We start from the raw sequence: 15721 nt of genomic DNA on the forward strand, positions 1-15721 counted from the left end.
AAAGGCTGCAATGGAAGGGTGTGTGTGTGTGTATGTGTGTGTGTGTGTGTGTGTGTGTGTGTGTGTGTTTGCCTGTGTCTGTGTTTACTTATTGAAGTGTGGCCAAGACGTATTTTTAAAATTATATTTAAGCTAGCTCATTGCCTTTTCTTTAAAGTTAATGAAATTGCCAAGTGACTCTTGAAAACAGTCTTCTGTTTTCCTCCTAACTTACGGGGGTAGCAGTTAATAAGAGGTTTCTAGTGACAGCAGTCAAGCTCTAATCATTTCACTACAAATTTTCATTATTTGAGACATTCATAGACATCCATATACCAGCATGATTTTTTTCTTTGTACTTTAGGAAAATAGTGTATGTCTACATATCTGCCACAATAAGAGGTTTAATTCTGTGATGTGCCCCAATAAAATGAGTACTATGCTGAGTTAATCTCAGGTTTGGGTCTTGCAGTCACTTGTGCATGAAGCTGACAAGTCTCAGAATGCAAAGATCTAAATTGATATGTTGAACTTTAGTTGTCATTGCAAAAATAATAATAGATGAATGTTGAAGAGGGTGGTAAACCACTTCATGAATGGATTTGTTCCATTACCTTCCAAGCAGGTCCATATTAGAGTAGGAGTTTTTGCTCCCTCTTGTTTGGTTCTATGTCTTCTCTTTCTTCTATGGGATGAGATAACAAGAAGACATTCATGGTTTGCTAGCCTTTCTGGCTTGAACTTCCTAGCCTCGGAGCCATATGACAGCAAACTTGTTCTTGCGAATTGACCAGGCCATTATATTATATCCATGATAGCATTCTCTCAGAATTATTATTCCCAGCAGATAATAAAAACTCTGTTGAAAGATGAACAAAGGAAGTTGGGCTATGGTAGCTCATGCCTGTAATCCTAGCTACTCAAGAGGCTCAGTCCTGAAGATAATGATTCAAACCATACATGGCAGGAAATTCTAGAAGATTCTTGTGTCCAATTAGCCATCAAAAAGCTGGAAGTAGAGCTGTGGCTTAAGTCATGGAGGGCTATCCTTAAGCATGAAAGGTTGTTGACAGTGCCCAGGCCCTGAGTTGAAACCATAGAACCAGCACAAAAGAAAAAATAAAGAAAAGAAAAAAAAAACTAACAAAGGAAGAACAGTTTTAAAATAAAACAATGTAAAATTGGTTTGAAATACAATAAATAATTTATGATAAGGTAAAAAGTAGCATGTTTTATAGCCAGCTAATTTAAACCTGCAGTTTGTGGTTATTCACTGTAACAGAAACATCAGGCCAGTGATAAAGACCAGTGTTGAAAGGAGGCAGCTACAAGATTTGTAGACAATGCTGAAGGAAAGACCTCCCACCCACTAATAGCAAGTCATTTGATAATACCTTTAGTACCTGAAAATGGGTGTCAGTCAAAAAAAAGTGGAACACAATGAGTCATACCTGTAATGTCAGCAATGCATGAGACAGTTCAACCAAACTGGAACTTATACAGGAGGTCCTATTCAAAAGTAATTTTTAAAAAATAGTGTGGCTTAACAGTCACAAGGCCCCAAGTTCAAACTCCAGTACTACTGAAAAACAAATTTGAAAAAAGAACCTCACTGCAACAAGTTTTTTTCTGCTGAAAAACTGAAGAACAATGCCGTTCTATGAGGATTAGCAGATTAGTGATATATGCTGGCAACATATGTTTCTGTCTGTTTCAGAACATGAATGGCATAAGCTCATGACAGTAGATCTGAAGATCTCTCCTGGACCTGCCTAAATCTAGTATTGGTCAAATCATGAAGGCATAAATATATCTTAATAAAAAGATATGGTTAATTCAAGTTGATATATGATATGAAAAATGTTAGTCTTTGAAATTTATTTTTGTTCTAACATTTGACTGTGTGTCTGATGTTCTGAGAAATTACTTCAAAGAGATTAATGAAGCCATACTGTGAAGACCTGACTCAGGAGAGCTGGGAAATTGTCCAAATCTTTCCTCATTCTGCCTCCCCATCAAACTCCTCCTTGACACCCACTCTCTAACACCACAAGGAACAGCTAAGATGTCTCTCAGAATAAAGCCAGCTTTCCTTACAGCATAGGGCAAGATATATGGAGAACCAGAGATGCTTTGTAGTTGATGTTTTATAGCAAGGAAGGCAGGCTTTAGTTAATTACACTTATATGATCAGTTTCTCATGCGCTATTTCATTATTTCTTTTTTTTCAATTTTTAATTTTTCTTCTGAATAATTACTTATTTATTGTCAAAATGATGTACAGAGGGGTTACAGTTTCATATGTAAGGCAGTGGGTACATTTATTGTACAATTTGTTACCTCCTCCCTCATTTCTCCCTGCCCCCCTCCCCTCTACCCCCATGAGTTGTTCAGTTGGTTTACACCAAATGGTTTTGTGGTACTGCTTTTGGAGTCATTTGTCTTTTTTTGGATTTGATTTAGAGATCATGATGCTCCTAGAAAAAATAGACTAGTCTAGCATCAGGGATGAAGGAGGTAATCTTAGTCTATGCCAGTGGCTGCAGGTGGATATGCATCCTAGATAAGTACAAGAGTTGTACTGAACTAGACTGTCTTTCTGTAGGTAATACGATATGCAGGTCTGAAGGATAAGCCTTCTGTAATACTTTTAATGAAGTAAGTCACCACCAAGAGAAACAGATATGTGAAGATGCGCAGAGCTGGGAGAGTTGGATCTATTGTGGTATAGATTACCACATGAAATCATTTCTGAAAAATATCCTTCTCTATTCACTAACATACGTACTCAATCAACCAAAGTCTTCATTTTTAAGCCAATTAAAATTGGGCTTTGTATTATTAGCAATATGAGGTCTGCTAATTAAAATAATAAGTCAAAAACATAATTGAATTAAGAACTGTCAGATATATTAAAATATAAATACTGCCAATTAATATGAGAAAATTCACTGTGGAAAATTATATCATATACACACCTCTTTCTCAGCATTTACAACACACAAATACACACAGACACACATCATCCTCATCCTCACCAATTTATGTTGCCTCTTATATTTGTCAGTTGTGCTGTATATTTTCAAAGTACACATGACAGAAATACAGTAATCTCTATGTGATGAGCTAAGCCCACTTGTTCCTGAGAAACTAGCCTTGAAAAAAAGCCAAAACCAATATAAACCAGAAACCAGAATGTTCAGCTTCAGAGATTCTAGTGGAATAAACATTTAGGCTTTAATTAGAATTAAGTTGTGTTTTTGTACAAAGAAATAATATTTGATCAGAAGAAAGGTAACTAGATTAGCAATAAAGGAAAATAAGACTTAACTTTATGTAATCACAATACTTTTATGTAATTGACATGATCTCACTGCCAGTATTTTGACATTTTTAGAAGAAAGAGTCATGTCTCTGATGGGAACTTCTGTAATGATATTATGCAATAGCAATATTCTTATGCATGCTAGAACCAAAGGCAAAATTACAGAAATTCATGAATTAGCAAAATGTAAAAAATGCTTTGCATTAAAAAAACATGATGGTATGTATAAGCAAATGATGAGTAGTTTCTCTATTTTTTTTTTCCTTTTATGTGGTACTGAGGAATTGAACCCAGGGCTTCATGCATGCTAGACAAGCACTCTATCACTAGGCCATATTCTCAGCCCCTCCAAATTTTTTCTACAGCAGTTTCTTCAACTTATGATGCAAAGAAAATTGATCAGATAAAGTTGTATCAATATTATTGCATATCTTCATAGAAGTAAGAAAACGTTAATAAAGAAGATGTGATGATTAAAGTCTATATTGCAGTTTTTCAAGTCCGATATCTAGGCAATTGCTTCCTCCAAAGAGAGAAAAAGAAAACCTTGGAGATGCATCATTAACCATGTAGTCAGAACAACTGTACAGAAGCTGTTCCTGAACATGTTCATTGACACGTGCTACTAGAGTAATGGCTTGCGTCAGCAGTCTGCTTCCTACTGCAAGATGTCTCAGACTGATTGTCAGACTTGTCATCAGAAACTAGGAAACAGAACTTATGATACAATAGAAAGATAAATCCATTGCAGATATAACAGCCAGAGAGAATAGCATAAACATTTTAATGATGGAAAAAACAGTTTGGAAGCTCCAGTTAACAGGTATCTATGAATGAGTGACTAGAAATTTTCTTAATAGAATCTGATCAGTGAAAAGGTAAGTGACTCACTAAGCAATCAACAGTGTTGGAACAAAAGAGTTCTAAAGAGAGAAGTTGTATTTACTCTGTTAGTAGGAAAAGAAATAAATATAATACTGCTTTAGAATCAGCCTGGTAGAATGTGTAGTTCCTGCAACTCAAAAGAATAGGAATATTTACACATTATGGCAATGTAATCGGTTAATTTCCATTGCTAATCAATTAAATTATCTAATATGTACCCATTATTTTCTTTCTTCTTTAAGTGCATGCAAAAATATTAAGTGACAACCTCTTCATTCAAACAGTGAACTTTTGAATGGAGAAAACACGCTTGCCCTAATTGAGTTAAAATATAAATGTAGGGCTGGGGATATAGCCTAGTGGCAAGAGTGCCTACCTCGGATACACGAGGCCCTAGGATCGATTCCCCAGCACCACATATACAGAAAACGGCCAGAAGCGGCGCTGTGGCTCAAGTGGCAGAGTGCTAGCCTTGAGCAGGAAGAAGCCAGGGACAGTGCTCAGGCCCTGAGTCCAAGGCCCAGGACTGGCCAAAAATAAATAAATAAATAAATGTAGCTGACAGAGATCAAAGGAAAACAGGAAGCAGTATTTTGACTTCAGTATCACCAAGATTAGGATCAGCATCTTGTTAGATAGCATAACTATCAGACAGCTTTGTAAATATCAACAACCCTAACATGAAAATGTTTTCATCAGGAACTGAATTTCTCTCCTGTGAGTACACAAAATTTTAATAAATAGGAAGTCTAAGACAAAGATAAGTAACTGTTGAAATTACCATAAACAGGATCACAAGTTTGACATAACATAAATATGAAGAGTAGGGAAGGCAGTGTTTTATTCATGGCTCATGAGTCCTGGTCATAAAGATATTGCTATAAGCACTTTATTTTCTAAGAGCACATTACCCAGACATTTTGACAGTTGTTTGGCTTCTGTGTTGTTTCTTGTTGTAGCAAATATATTTATTCTAAATGTTATTATTTTCTATTGACATATTTATGTGCCACCTCTTTGTGAATGTGTGACAAAGGAGTTTGTCCTCCTTAATCCTATTGAATCTACATTTAGTTAACTTGTTTAAGAATATAAGACAAAGTCCTTAGAATAAGCAGAGAAGGAAGGGACACATTCTTTCCAAGCAGCTTTGACCCAAGTACTGGGTGTTTCATTTTCTGACTTTCTTTATACACCTTCCACATCTTCAATTTGTGAAGGAAGCCTGATATTCAATAGTCATTCTCATTTTGCCAATTCATAACATCTATCTTAAAAAGTATATGAGAGAAACACAAATGGTAATGATTATGTTAGTCTTATTCATGAAATATATAAAATAATTTTCAGTTTCACAATTTACTATTTTTATCATTATTATTTTGCTGGATTGAGATGTTGAATTTGCTCACCATGGGTGTTCTGCCACTTGAACCATATTTCCATCCTGGCTTTTGTCTAAGTTTATTGGAGATATGGTCATTTGGAATTTTCTTCCAAAGGTTGATTTCAACTTTTATTTTATAATCAGACCCCTGAATAGCTACAACAACAAGGATGAGCTACTGACACTCAGCTAAAGATATAGAGAGAAATAAATACAATATTTAAAGATGCACATGCTATGAGTATACATTTGAAATGTCTTATATCGTTTTTTAGAAATAAATTTATTTACAGGTCATAAATATTTCCTAAGTGTTCCCAACTGTGGGTTGGTAATTAAGCTTGAAATCTAAGAAATAATTCTATATTCTAAAGGGACACTTCCATAGAAAAGCCTGTTTTGAAGCAAAGACACCAGTAGCTCAAGCTTGTAATCCTTATTTCTGGAATATCTGAGTCTGGGAGCATTATAGCTCAAGGATAGCTTGGGCAGAATATTTCTGGAGACCCTATCTCAACCCACAGCTAGGCATAGTGCTTCACACCTGTCATTCTAAGATACATGTGGGGGTGGGGGGCGGAGGACTTAGTTTGAGGGGATCACAGTGCCAGGCCTACCAGGAAAGGAAAAGTCTTGTTTCCTCTGTGGACAACACAGCCCACCTGCACTCCTAGTGACAATAGAAAGACTTAAAACAGGTAGATCAAGACAGACTCAACCTGGGGTGGGGGGGCTGGGAGAAAACAAGGGAAGAGGTGACATTATGCAAAAAGAAATGTACTCATTACCTGACTTATGTAACTGTATTCCCTCTGTACATCACCTATACAATAAGTTATCCTAAAAGTTACCCGTGAAAATCAGGACTGGAGGTGTTGCTTACTGGTATCAGCTTATGAAGTATTAGGCTCTTAGAACCCCTTGCCGCCCTCCCCCCAAAATATAATAACGTATGCTTTGAGGTATTGCCTACAAGCCAAAAAAACTTGCTCACACTCAAATAACTCATAATAAGGAAATACTGATGTAATGATGGATCTTATCACGTGAATTATAAAAAACATTGTGAAGAATGAATTACAATGACTAAAAAGATTAAACAGTAAATATTAAATAAAATTAAGCAATATCTAACACATAAACCCATGTTTTAAAAAAGTCATTATATTAAATTATCAATAATAATTATCTTGGGTGAGGCAATTATGGAGGATTTTTAACCTTATTTATCTTTTGTATACTTCAAAACCTTTATTAACAACCCATGTATAGGTATCCTAATAGAAAATTACTTTCTGTTGATTCAATATTTTAAAACACTTGGGACGGAATTAGAAATTGTTACTCTAGAGACTTGATGTTATGTGTAATCACATTATATTGCTTTGATGCATTTTCTACTTGTGTATCAAACTTGGGTGATACCTTGATTCACTGGATTACTCAAATGATCACAGATTCACTCAGCATTCCCTGTATGTCCACAGCACAATGAAAAATTACAGCTTCATCTCCGTTCCTACTTTGCACCACAGAGACTACTGTAATATTTTACCAAAGTTGTTTTTATTCTGTTGTAACAGAGTATGCCGTGAACATAGAAACACAGTGGTGTGTACCTATGACCCTATGTGGAGGGAACTAACCCTGTCTTGAGGTACTAGAAAGGAAAGGACTCTCCAAAACAGGAGAGTCCGTACTGAAAATTGGTAACTGACATTTAAATGAGTGCTTACAACAAATGGGTCAAATGGTGCTCTCTTTACATGTGTTAAATTATTCATTAAGTTAATCATCCAAGAATGCTATTTTAATATTAGTTTAACCATCATATGATTAGAAAGCCAGAGCAGAAAAAATTTAATTCTCCTAGTAGTGACAAGAAAAGATCTGAATCCATGAAATCTAGCTACAGAGTTCTTTTAAGCCATAACACTGCCATCTAAGGAGCATAATATGTTTGAGGAGGGTTACCTGCCAACCACAGAGGAGAGCAGATGAATACAAGCAGGAATGTGGTAAACTGAGAGGATGGGATTTGGGGTAGGGATGGACATTCGCTGGAGAGGACTGAGAGGAGACCAAAAGGGTGGCAAGCAGCTGTAAGCTGTGTGAGAATTTGCCAACTATCTTGCATTGATGGACAGACAATTAAATAGAGTTTTAAACAAGAAATGTGATTATCCAATGCACTTTAGAAAGGTCATTCTTCTAAGTGAGGAGAATAGATGGGAGGGAAAATAAGAATTGAGATTGGCACTGCTTTTTGCTCTAAAGTATTCTGCTCATTATTAGTTGTTGTTTTTTTGTAGATTTATTCATTTATCCTTAAATGGTTGTGCAAAAGGGTTTCAATTCAACATGTCAATTTATGACTACATGCATTATTCTCCCCCTCTCTCATCTACCCTAACTCCACCCATCCCATCAAGTTTCCTGATTCCTTTTCACATATATACAATGAATATTATGACTTTAGTCACCCACTGTGCCACTTTCATTTGTCTGCCCCCTTGCACTTAAGCCCCACTTCTTCAGACAAAGCACATGCCAGATTCCTAGTATTCATTGTGTGAAACTGTAAGTTAATGAGGTACTTAAAAAAATGTTTCTTGGCTTGCCATGTTAAGAAAATGAAGTCTAATAAATTGAATGTGTCCCATAATTTAGGCACTTGGGAATTGAATGTGTTTATTCTGATTTTACTCTAGAAAGGAACTGAAAGAAGGGTAGAATGGTTTTCACCTTATAGAGTACCTCTAGTGAGAAGTCTCTCCATAGTACTAAACATTCCGTCTTAAGTAGTTTGACAAGAAAGGGGGGAAGAAATGGTTGCCAACTTGCTTTGCTCAAATGCAGGCTCTACTCATATATCCAGTTGTATTGATGCAGATGTAAATCTTAATGAAATTTGTATAATTACATTAATTTGATAGACATGCAGTGATAAATTACACAAAAGGAGTGTCTTAAATAACATTTCATTTTCTTATGAGTTTTGAATTCCAAAGCAAGTACTCTCAATTTGTTTTCTTTGGTCTCTCCTTGGTTTGCTGATGGCTTCCTTTGTTTCGAGTCCTCACACAGCATTTTCTCAGCTCATATTCCTTTGCCTCATCTTGCCTGGGTCATAGAAGACTTAGAGACTCATGTGTGTAACATTGCTCACTTAATTTAGCATTAACTACCTTTTTACAGCTCTCCTGAATATAGTCATGTGCAATTTCTAAAGATTAGGACTTTACAAGGTAAATTTTGGAGAGATACTCTGAATTATGCATTACATATATTTACTTTAGTTTTATTATATATATGTATGTATGTATGTATGTATGTATCTATCTATCTATCTATCTATATCTCTAAAAAAAACACAGATTGTCAGCATGTCCAGAAGGACTTTCTTGACTACAGAAATTAAGCATACTTTGAATTGCAAATCCCAAATGGCTGATAAAAAGGATGTTAAAATTTGTGTTCAACAGGTTAAATTTATGGCACAAATAAATTTATCCATTTTGGGATGTGGAAGGAACCAATTATGCAACACTAATGGGGACCATATGCACTAAAAAGAAATAAATCTCACCGTTTCTAAATGCAAAATACTTTTATTTCCTAGCAACTAGTTTACAGATTACTTAGTAGGAAAAGAATAATGTACAAAGTCAAGACTCTAAAGCTGTAAAATACGGAATAGAGAGCTTTTGCTATGTTTGAAAACAAAAATACATGCTACTTCTTATGCCTTATTTGTTGCATCAGTGTAAACAATGCACTGAAAACTGTCTATTGAGAAGAAGCAAAAGCATTGCCAAATGCATAGTGAAAGAAATTTTTAATCATATTTGTAAATACAGAAAAAAAGGAATTTCAGTTTGGGATACAAAACACAATATTTATTTTTGCTCTTGGTATTCCTAAGAATGACATAAAGAAAAAACTGCAACACCATAATCCTCCCCAAAAGACATCTCATTGCAAAGATAAGTCAAGAAAAAAACATGATTTGGAGCCTGATGTCTAGGTGTCCAGGATGTTTCTTTTATAAATTAGGATAGAAATATTACCTAATGTTTTTTAAATGATTGGAAAATTTGCTGTAAAAAGTTAAATAAGATATACCGTTTGACTCTCAACTGCTTACAGCTAATAAAAGGAAGATTTTTCTCTCTTTTTTGTTCCTTCTTAATCTTTTATTATCCAAAAGTCATGAAAGGGTAGTAATTCGTGTTCAGGAAGCCAAATCAGGTGGGTCAAAGTTATATAAAAATATCAACTTGTTATTATTGGTATTTTCATGTTTGTCATTTCTTTTTGTTGTAATAAAGAAAATTAAAATATACAGCAAATTATTTTGATATACAATGAAATGTATTGAAATGATCACTTGATATATGCTCTTCTTTTTCAATAGTCAATTATGTATGGGAATGATAAGAACATCTAAATTCTACTTGTTTAGCAAACTTTAAATCCATAACACACCATTATTAACTATAGCCTTGCCCTACATCTCTGATAATCACCACTATATTGTACTCTGTGTTCATTTCTTCAAACACATTCCATACATTAGTGAGAGCATGAATCATTTTTATTTGTTTAATTTATTTCACTTACTATATAATCTCCAGTTGTTGTTTTTGTTTGTCTATCATGCAGCTTGAACTTGTAGCCTAGGACTTGTTGTTTGTCCATCATGCAGCTTGAATTTGCAGCCTAGGCACTGTCCCTGAGCTGTTTTGCTCAAGGTTGGCACTCTACCACTTCTGGTTCTGGTGGTTACTTGGAGATGAGTCTTGTGGACTTTCTTGCCCAGGCTGACTTTGAACAATGATCCTCACATCTCAGCCTCCTGAGTAGCTAGGATTATAGGCAAGATCCACCAGCATTGCCTTATTCAGGTTCTTTTTCCCCCCCTATGTAACAGTTTTATTTATTTATTTTTCTCCAAATTTCTTTTTTTTTCTTATTTATTGTCAAAGTGATGTACATAGAGGTTACAGGTTCATACGTTAGGCCTTGGGTACATTTCTTGTACTGTTTGTTACCTCCTCCCTCATTACCCCCTCCTCCCTCCCTCTTTTCCTCTCCAAAGACAATAAACTCTCCTATTTAAAGTTGAATAGTATTCCACTGTTTCTATATTACAGGATGTATGTATCTATTCATAAGAGGACTAGTTTTTTTTTAATTTATTTACTATTGTAAATTATGTCAGTGATAGCTCATGTACATAATGAGACTGAGATCTGAGGATGGTGGTTAGAAGCTAACCCTGGCAAGAAGGCGATGAGACTTTTTTCTCCAAATGACTACCAGAAAACTACAAGTAGAGCTATGACTCAAATGGTAGAGTTCTAGTCTTGAACAAAAGAAGCTCAAGGACAGCGCCCAGGTCCTGAGTTCAAGACCCAGGGTGGACATGCAAACACACACACAGACACACACACACACACATACACCACACTAATTATGCTGTAATGGGCATGAGAGTGCAGATATCTCTTCAAGGTATTGATTTTATTGCTTTTATTTATGTATCCAAAGGCAGGATGACCTCTCATACAGTAAGTAGTTTTAGATTTTCATCTTAACTACATTATGCCTTTCGTTTATGTAAGAGCCATCCCGGTCCCAATATTTCCCATAGATTAAAGATCTTGTCTCTTCCTGAACCAATCAAAAATAGAACTTCTCTATGATCCAGCTCTACCACTTCTGGATATACACCTAAAAGAATAAGTCAGCTTTTATATTATTTTTACACCCTTGTTTTTCCCTGTACTGTTTGCAATAGCCAAAATATGGAACTAGCCTAAGTGCCCATTTCAGATGAATGAGGAAAATGTGGTGCATATGCACAATGGAGTACTATTGAGCCATAAAAAAAGAATAAAATTATGTCATTTTCAGAAAAGCAGATAGAACTAGCACCATCACAATGTATGAATTAAGCCAGTGCATTGTGACAAGTATATGGAATCTGGTGTGGATGTTAACATGAAAGGCAAAGAAAGGCACCGTGAGGAGGAGAAGAGGCAGGATAGGGGACAAGAAGTATACTCCAGGGAGTGAATATGATCTAGGTACATTATACACATATATGAAAATATCATTCTAATGTCCCTTACTTGGTATAATTAATGTTAATAAAAATAGAAAAGCAAGTTGGTCTCTTTTGCAAAATATAGCAGCTAATCAGGAAAATCATCTTCAATGCTATTTATTTTTTGGATCAGTTGTATTATTTACTGAAAATCTCAAATGATTCATCAGCTAATGTCAGACACTGATCTGTCTTTTTAAAATAGATATATCTTTACAGGAAGAGCTTTGAAACCTTTTTCGCTCCTGTGTTCCACGGTGCCTTATTAAAACTAAGCACTGGTGGCATTTAAAAATATAAAAAATAATGAAAACAGAGCTGCTCTGGTTGAATTAGGGTCAGTGAGCCAGAAACCCAGAACACCAAGCTGAAACAGAAAATTTTTAAATCTATTACTTTCAAGAATGTCATGTATCCCAGTGAATAAATTTCATGATTCATTTTACACAAAGGCCACAAAAAATGTTGAGTGTGACTGAATTAGAAAGAAATAGGAAGCAAACTATCTTTGAGATTGAGGTTAGTCCTAACTGGCCTTGTAGAGATCTCCTTTTTGGGGATGCTTCTGATTGTAGTTCAGCTACAGCTCAAGAAGTGGACACACAGCCACCAGCACAATAATGTTCATTGCAGCGCAATTTGTCATAGCTAGAATCTGGAACCAACCCAGATGCCCCTCAGTAGACGAATGGATCAGGAAAATGTGGTACATATACACAATGGAATTTTATGCCTCTGTCAGAAAGAATGACATTGCCCCATTTGTAAGGAAATGAAAGAACTTAGAAAAAATAATACTAAGTGAAGTGAGCCAGACCCGAAGAAACATGGACTCTATGGTCTCCCTTATTGGGAGTAATTAGTACAGGTTTAGGCAAGTTACAGCAGAGGATCACAAGAGCCCATTAGCTCTACCCTTATGAACACATAAGATGATGCTAAGTGAAATGAACTCCATGTTATGGAAACGATTGTTATATCACAGTTGTAATTACTTTCAACGTACCATGTGTATCTGTAGCATCTATTATAGATGATGTTCTTGTATCACCTTCCTGTGGTTGTACCTACACTTTCTCTGTAACATTATCTGAGTATATTAGAAACCATGTTTACTGGTATTAGAACTAGGAAATTGAAAGGGAATGCCAAAATTGAGAGACTCAGGGTAAAAAAAGAAAAAGAACTACAAAAGCAATACTTGCAAAATTGTTTGGTCTAAGTGAATGGAACACCTCATGGGGGGAAAGGAAAAGAGGTGGGGGGAGGGGGGTATGAGGGACGAGGTAACAAACAGTACAAGTAATGTATCCAATGCCTAATGTGTGAAACTGTACCCTCTCTGTACATCAGTTTGATAATAAAAATTTGAAAAAAATAAAAACAAACAAACAAACAAAGAAAAAGAACTACATGATCGAACAGGGTAGGTAGCTTTATATAAAAAAAAAAAAAAAGAAGTGGACACACAGAATCTATCTTTACACAAGCAGGCTGCTTGTTTTTTGTTTTGTTTTGTTTTAAGAATCAATTTATCTGTGATTCTAATCACTCCCTAAATCATGTATCTCTCTACCTCCAAGAAATGAACTCATTTATTATTATTACTTATTATTTTGCAAGTCTTGGGACTTGGGACTCAGTGCCTGAGCACTGTCCCTGGCTTTTTTTGCTCAAGGATAGCATTCTACTTCCTGAGCCACAGCACCACTTCTGGCTTTTACTGTTTATGTGGTGCTGAGGAATCAAATCCAGGGCTTCATGCATGCTAGGCAAGCACTCTACTGCTAAGCCATATTCCCAGACCCTGGACTTACTTAGAATTGTAGGATATTATAATTCATGAACATACATGTTTTGAAACATTCTTTTGATTTTGAAATGCCTATGTGGTACTGATATATGCACAATGAGCACTTAGCAGGCACCAACCACTTCATTGATTGATTTGAAAGGAACGCAATTATAAATCATGCAGCCATTTCCAGATGTTCATTAGTTATTGCTTATTCAAGAGATTGGCTATATTGGTCTTTATATAGTTTCAGTTTCATTAGAGTATGAACATATACTGTAATTATGAAGCACAGAAGAGCCATCTGCAGAATGTTGTCCTCTTATCAAGGACTTTCAGATCCAACTGAGTCACTTTCCACTGCTAAGTTTCTCCTGCATAACAGTTGTAAAGCACTGAAGTGACCCTGACAATGATGAACACATAATGTGTATGGAGAAAGGAAGCATTCATTGTCTTCTGTTTTTTCAGGCTTTTAGAATGACTTTGAAAACAAACAACTAATGTGTGATCTGCTAACAAGCCCATTAGGGCCACACACTTAGTATGTTTTAGTTGGACTCTCATTGATTAATAAATAGTCTGTTTCTAGGTTATAATTTGGAAGTACAAAACTAGAATCTTAAATATCAATAGTAATTCTTGAAAAATGACTCAGCCAAGTCGGTTATTTCAACATTGTCTTTCTTCTTAGTACAAAGACTCATTATATCTGAATTGTAATTTTTACAGATATCTTACAAAAATATTTATTGGGAATGCCTGCTGTAGGGAGGTCCCTGGAAAATTCTCCTAGTTCTTCCTTGGTCAAACATCACAAATACAACACTCAGATTGTATCAGCAAATTATTCTCAAAAAAAAAAATCAGAGATTCCTTGAGATATACATTTGCGGGGGAGGATGTATTTCCCTTTGTTTCAAAGATGATACACTCTGAAAACTATCATTTAGTAATTTAAAATAAAAGAATAACGCTGTACATAGTTATTTTGAAGAACAACAGCTTTTTTGTCTTTGTAAAACTTAATTTGTTGTCAAATAATGTACAGAGAGGATATAGTTTTATACATAAAGCAGTGAGTATGTTTCTTATCAAATTTGTTATCTCCTCCCTCATTTTTCTCCCACTTTCTCCCCTCCCAAATCCCCCCCACCGAGTTTTACAATTGGTTTACAGAATATAGTTTTGTAAATATTGCTGTTGCATTGGCTCACCTTTTACTCTTTGTCTCTCCATTTTGATATCCCTTCTCTAGTTCTGATAAACGTAAATATAATATCCAGGGAACAATATCAGTTACAGTGACATCAGAGGTAAAACCGTGGAGAAGAAAAACAAAAGAAAAAGGCATAATTTCACATAGTATGTTGAAAACAACAACAATGGTAAATCACTTATTTGCATAACTTGCAGTTCATTTCATTTAGCATCACTTTTTGCATCCATATGTACATAACTATTGAGCTATTATGATCTTCTACTAGGACTATCCTAGTTAGGACTATCCTGGGCATGTACTAATTATTACCAATGAATGAAACCTTAGAGTCTATATTTCTTTGGGTCTGGCTCACTTTGCTTAGTATGATTTTCCCCAAGACTTTTCATTTCCTTACAAACGGGGCAATGTCATTCTTCCTGAAAAAAAGCATAGAGACCAATAAAATTGTTTCATCTACTTTGAAGTATTTTCTCCCAAACTCATTGTTACATTATTCAACACACATTGGCAGATTTTTTTTTTTTTTTTTTTTTTTTTTTTTTGGCCAGTCCTGGGCCTTGGACTCAGGGCCTGAGCACTGTCCCTGGCTTCTTCCCGCTCAAGGCTAGCACTCTGCCTCTTGAGCCACAGTGCCGCTTTTGGCCGTTTTCTGTATATGTGGTGCTGGGGAATCGAACCTAGGGCCTCGTGTATCCGAGGCAGGCACTCTTGCCACTAGGCTATATCCCCAGCCCCGACATTGGCAGATTTTTAAGAAAGGACAGAGGTATATTCCTCATTTGGTAGCTCCTGAAAAAATAATATACTAAAGCTAACCAGAGGGAGGAGATAGACACAGAGCTAGCCAACATTATTACAAGCAGAATTAACTCGATATCATTATGTAGGCTCAAATAGTGCCTTGTGTTATAATTTGATATCCAATGGACACAGTTGACACTGTAGACAGATGCATTAATATTCAGGAGGCACTGCCATTAACAAGTAATGAATCATTAACATAGTATTCATCT

This window comes from Perognathus longimembris, chromosome 4 (genome assembly GCF_023159225.1).
Source record: "Perognathus longimembris pacificus isolate PPM17 chromosome 4, ASM2315922v1, whole genome shotgun sequence".
NCBI lineage: Eukaryota > Metazoa > Chordata > Mammalia > Rodentia > Heteromyidae > Perognathus > Perognathus longimembris.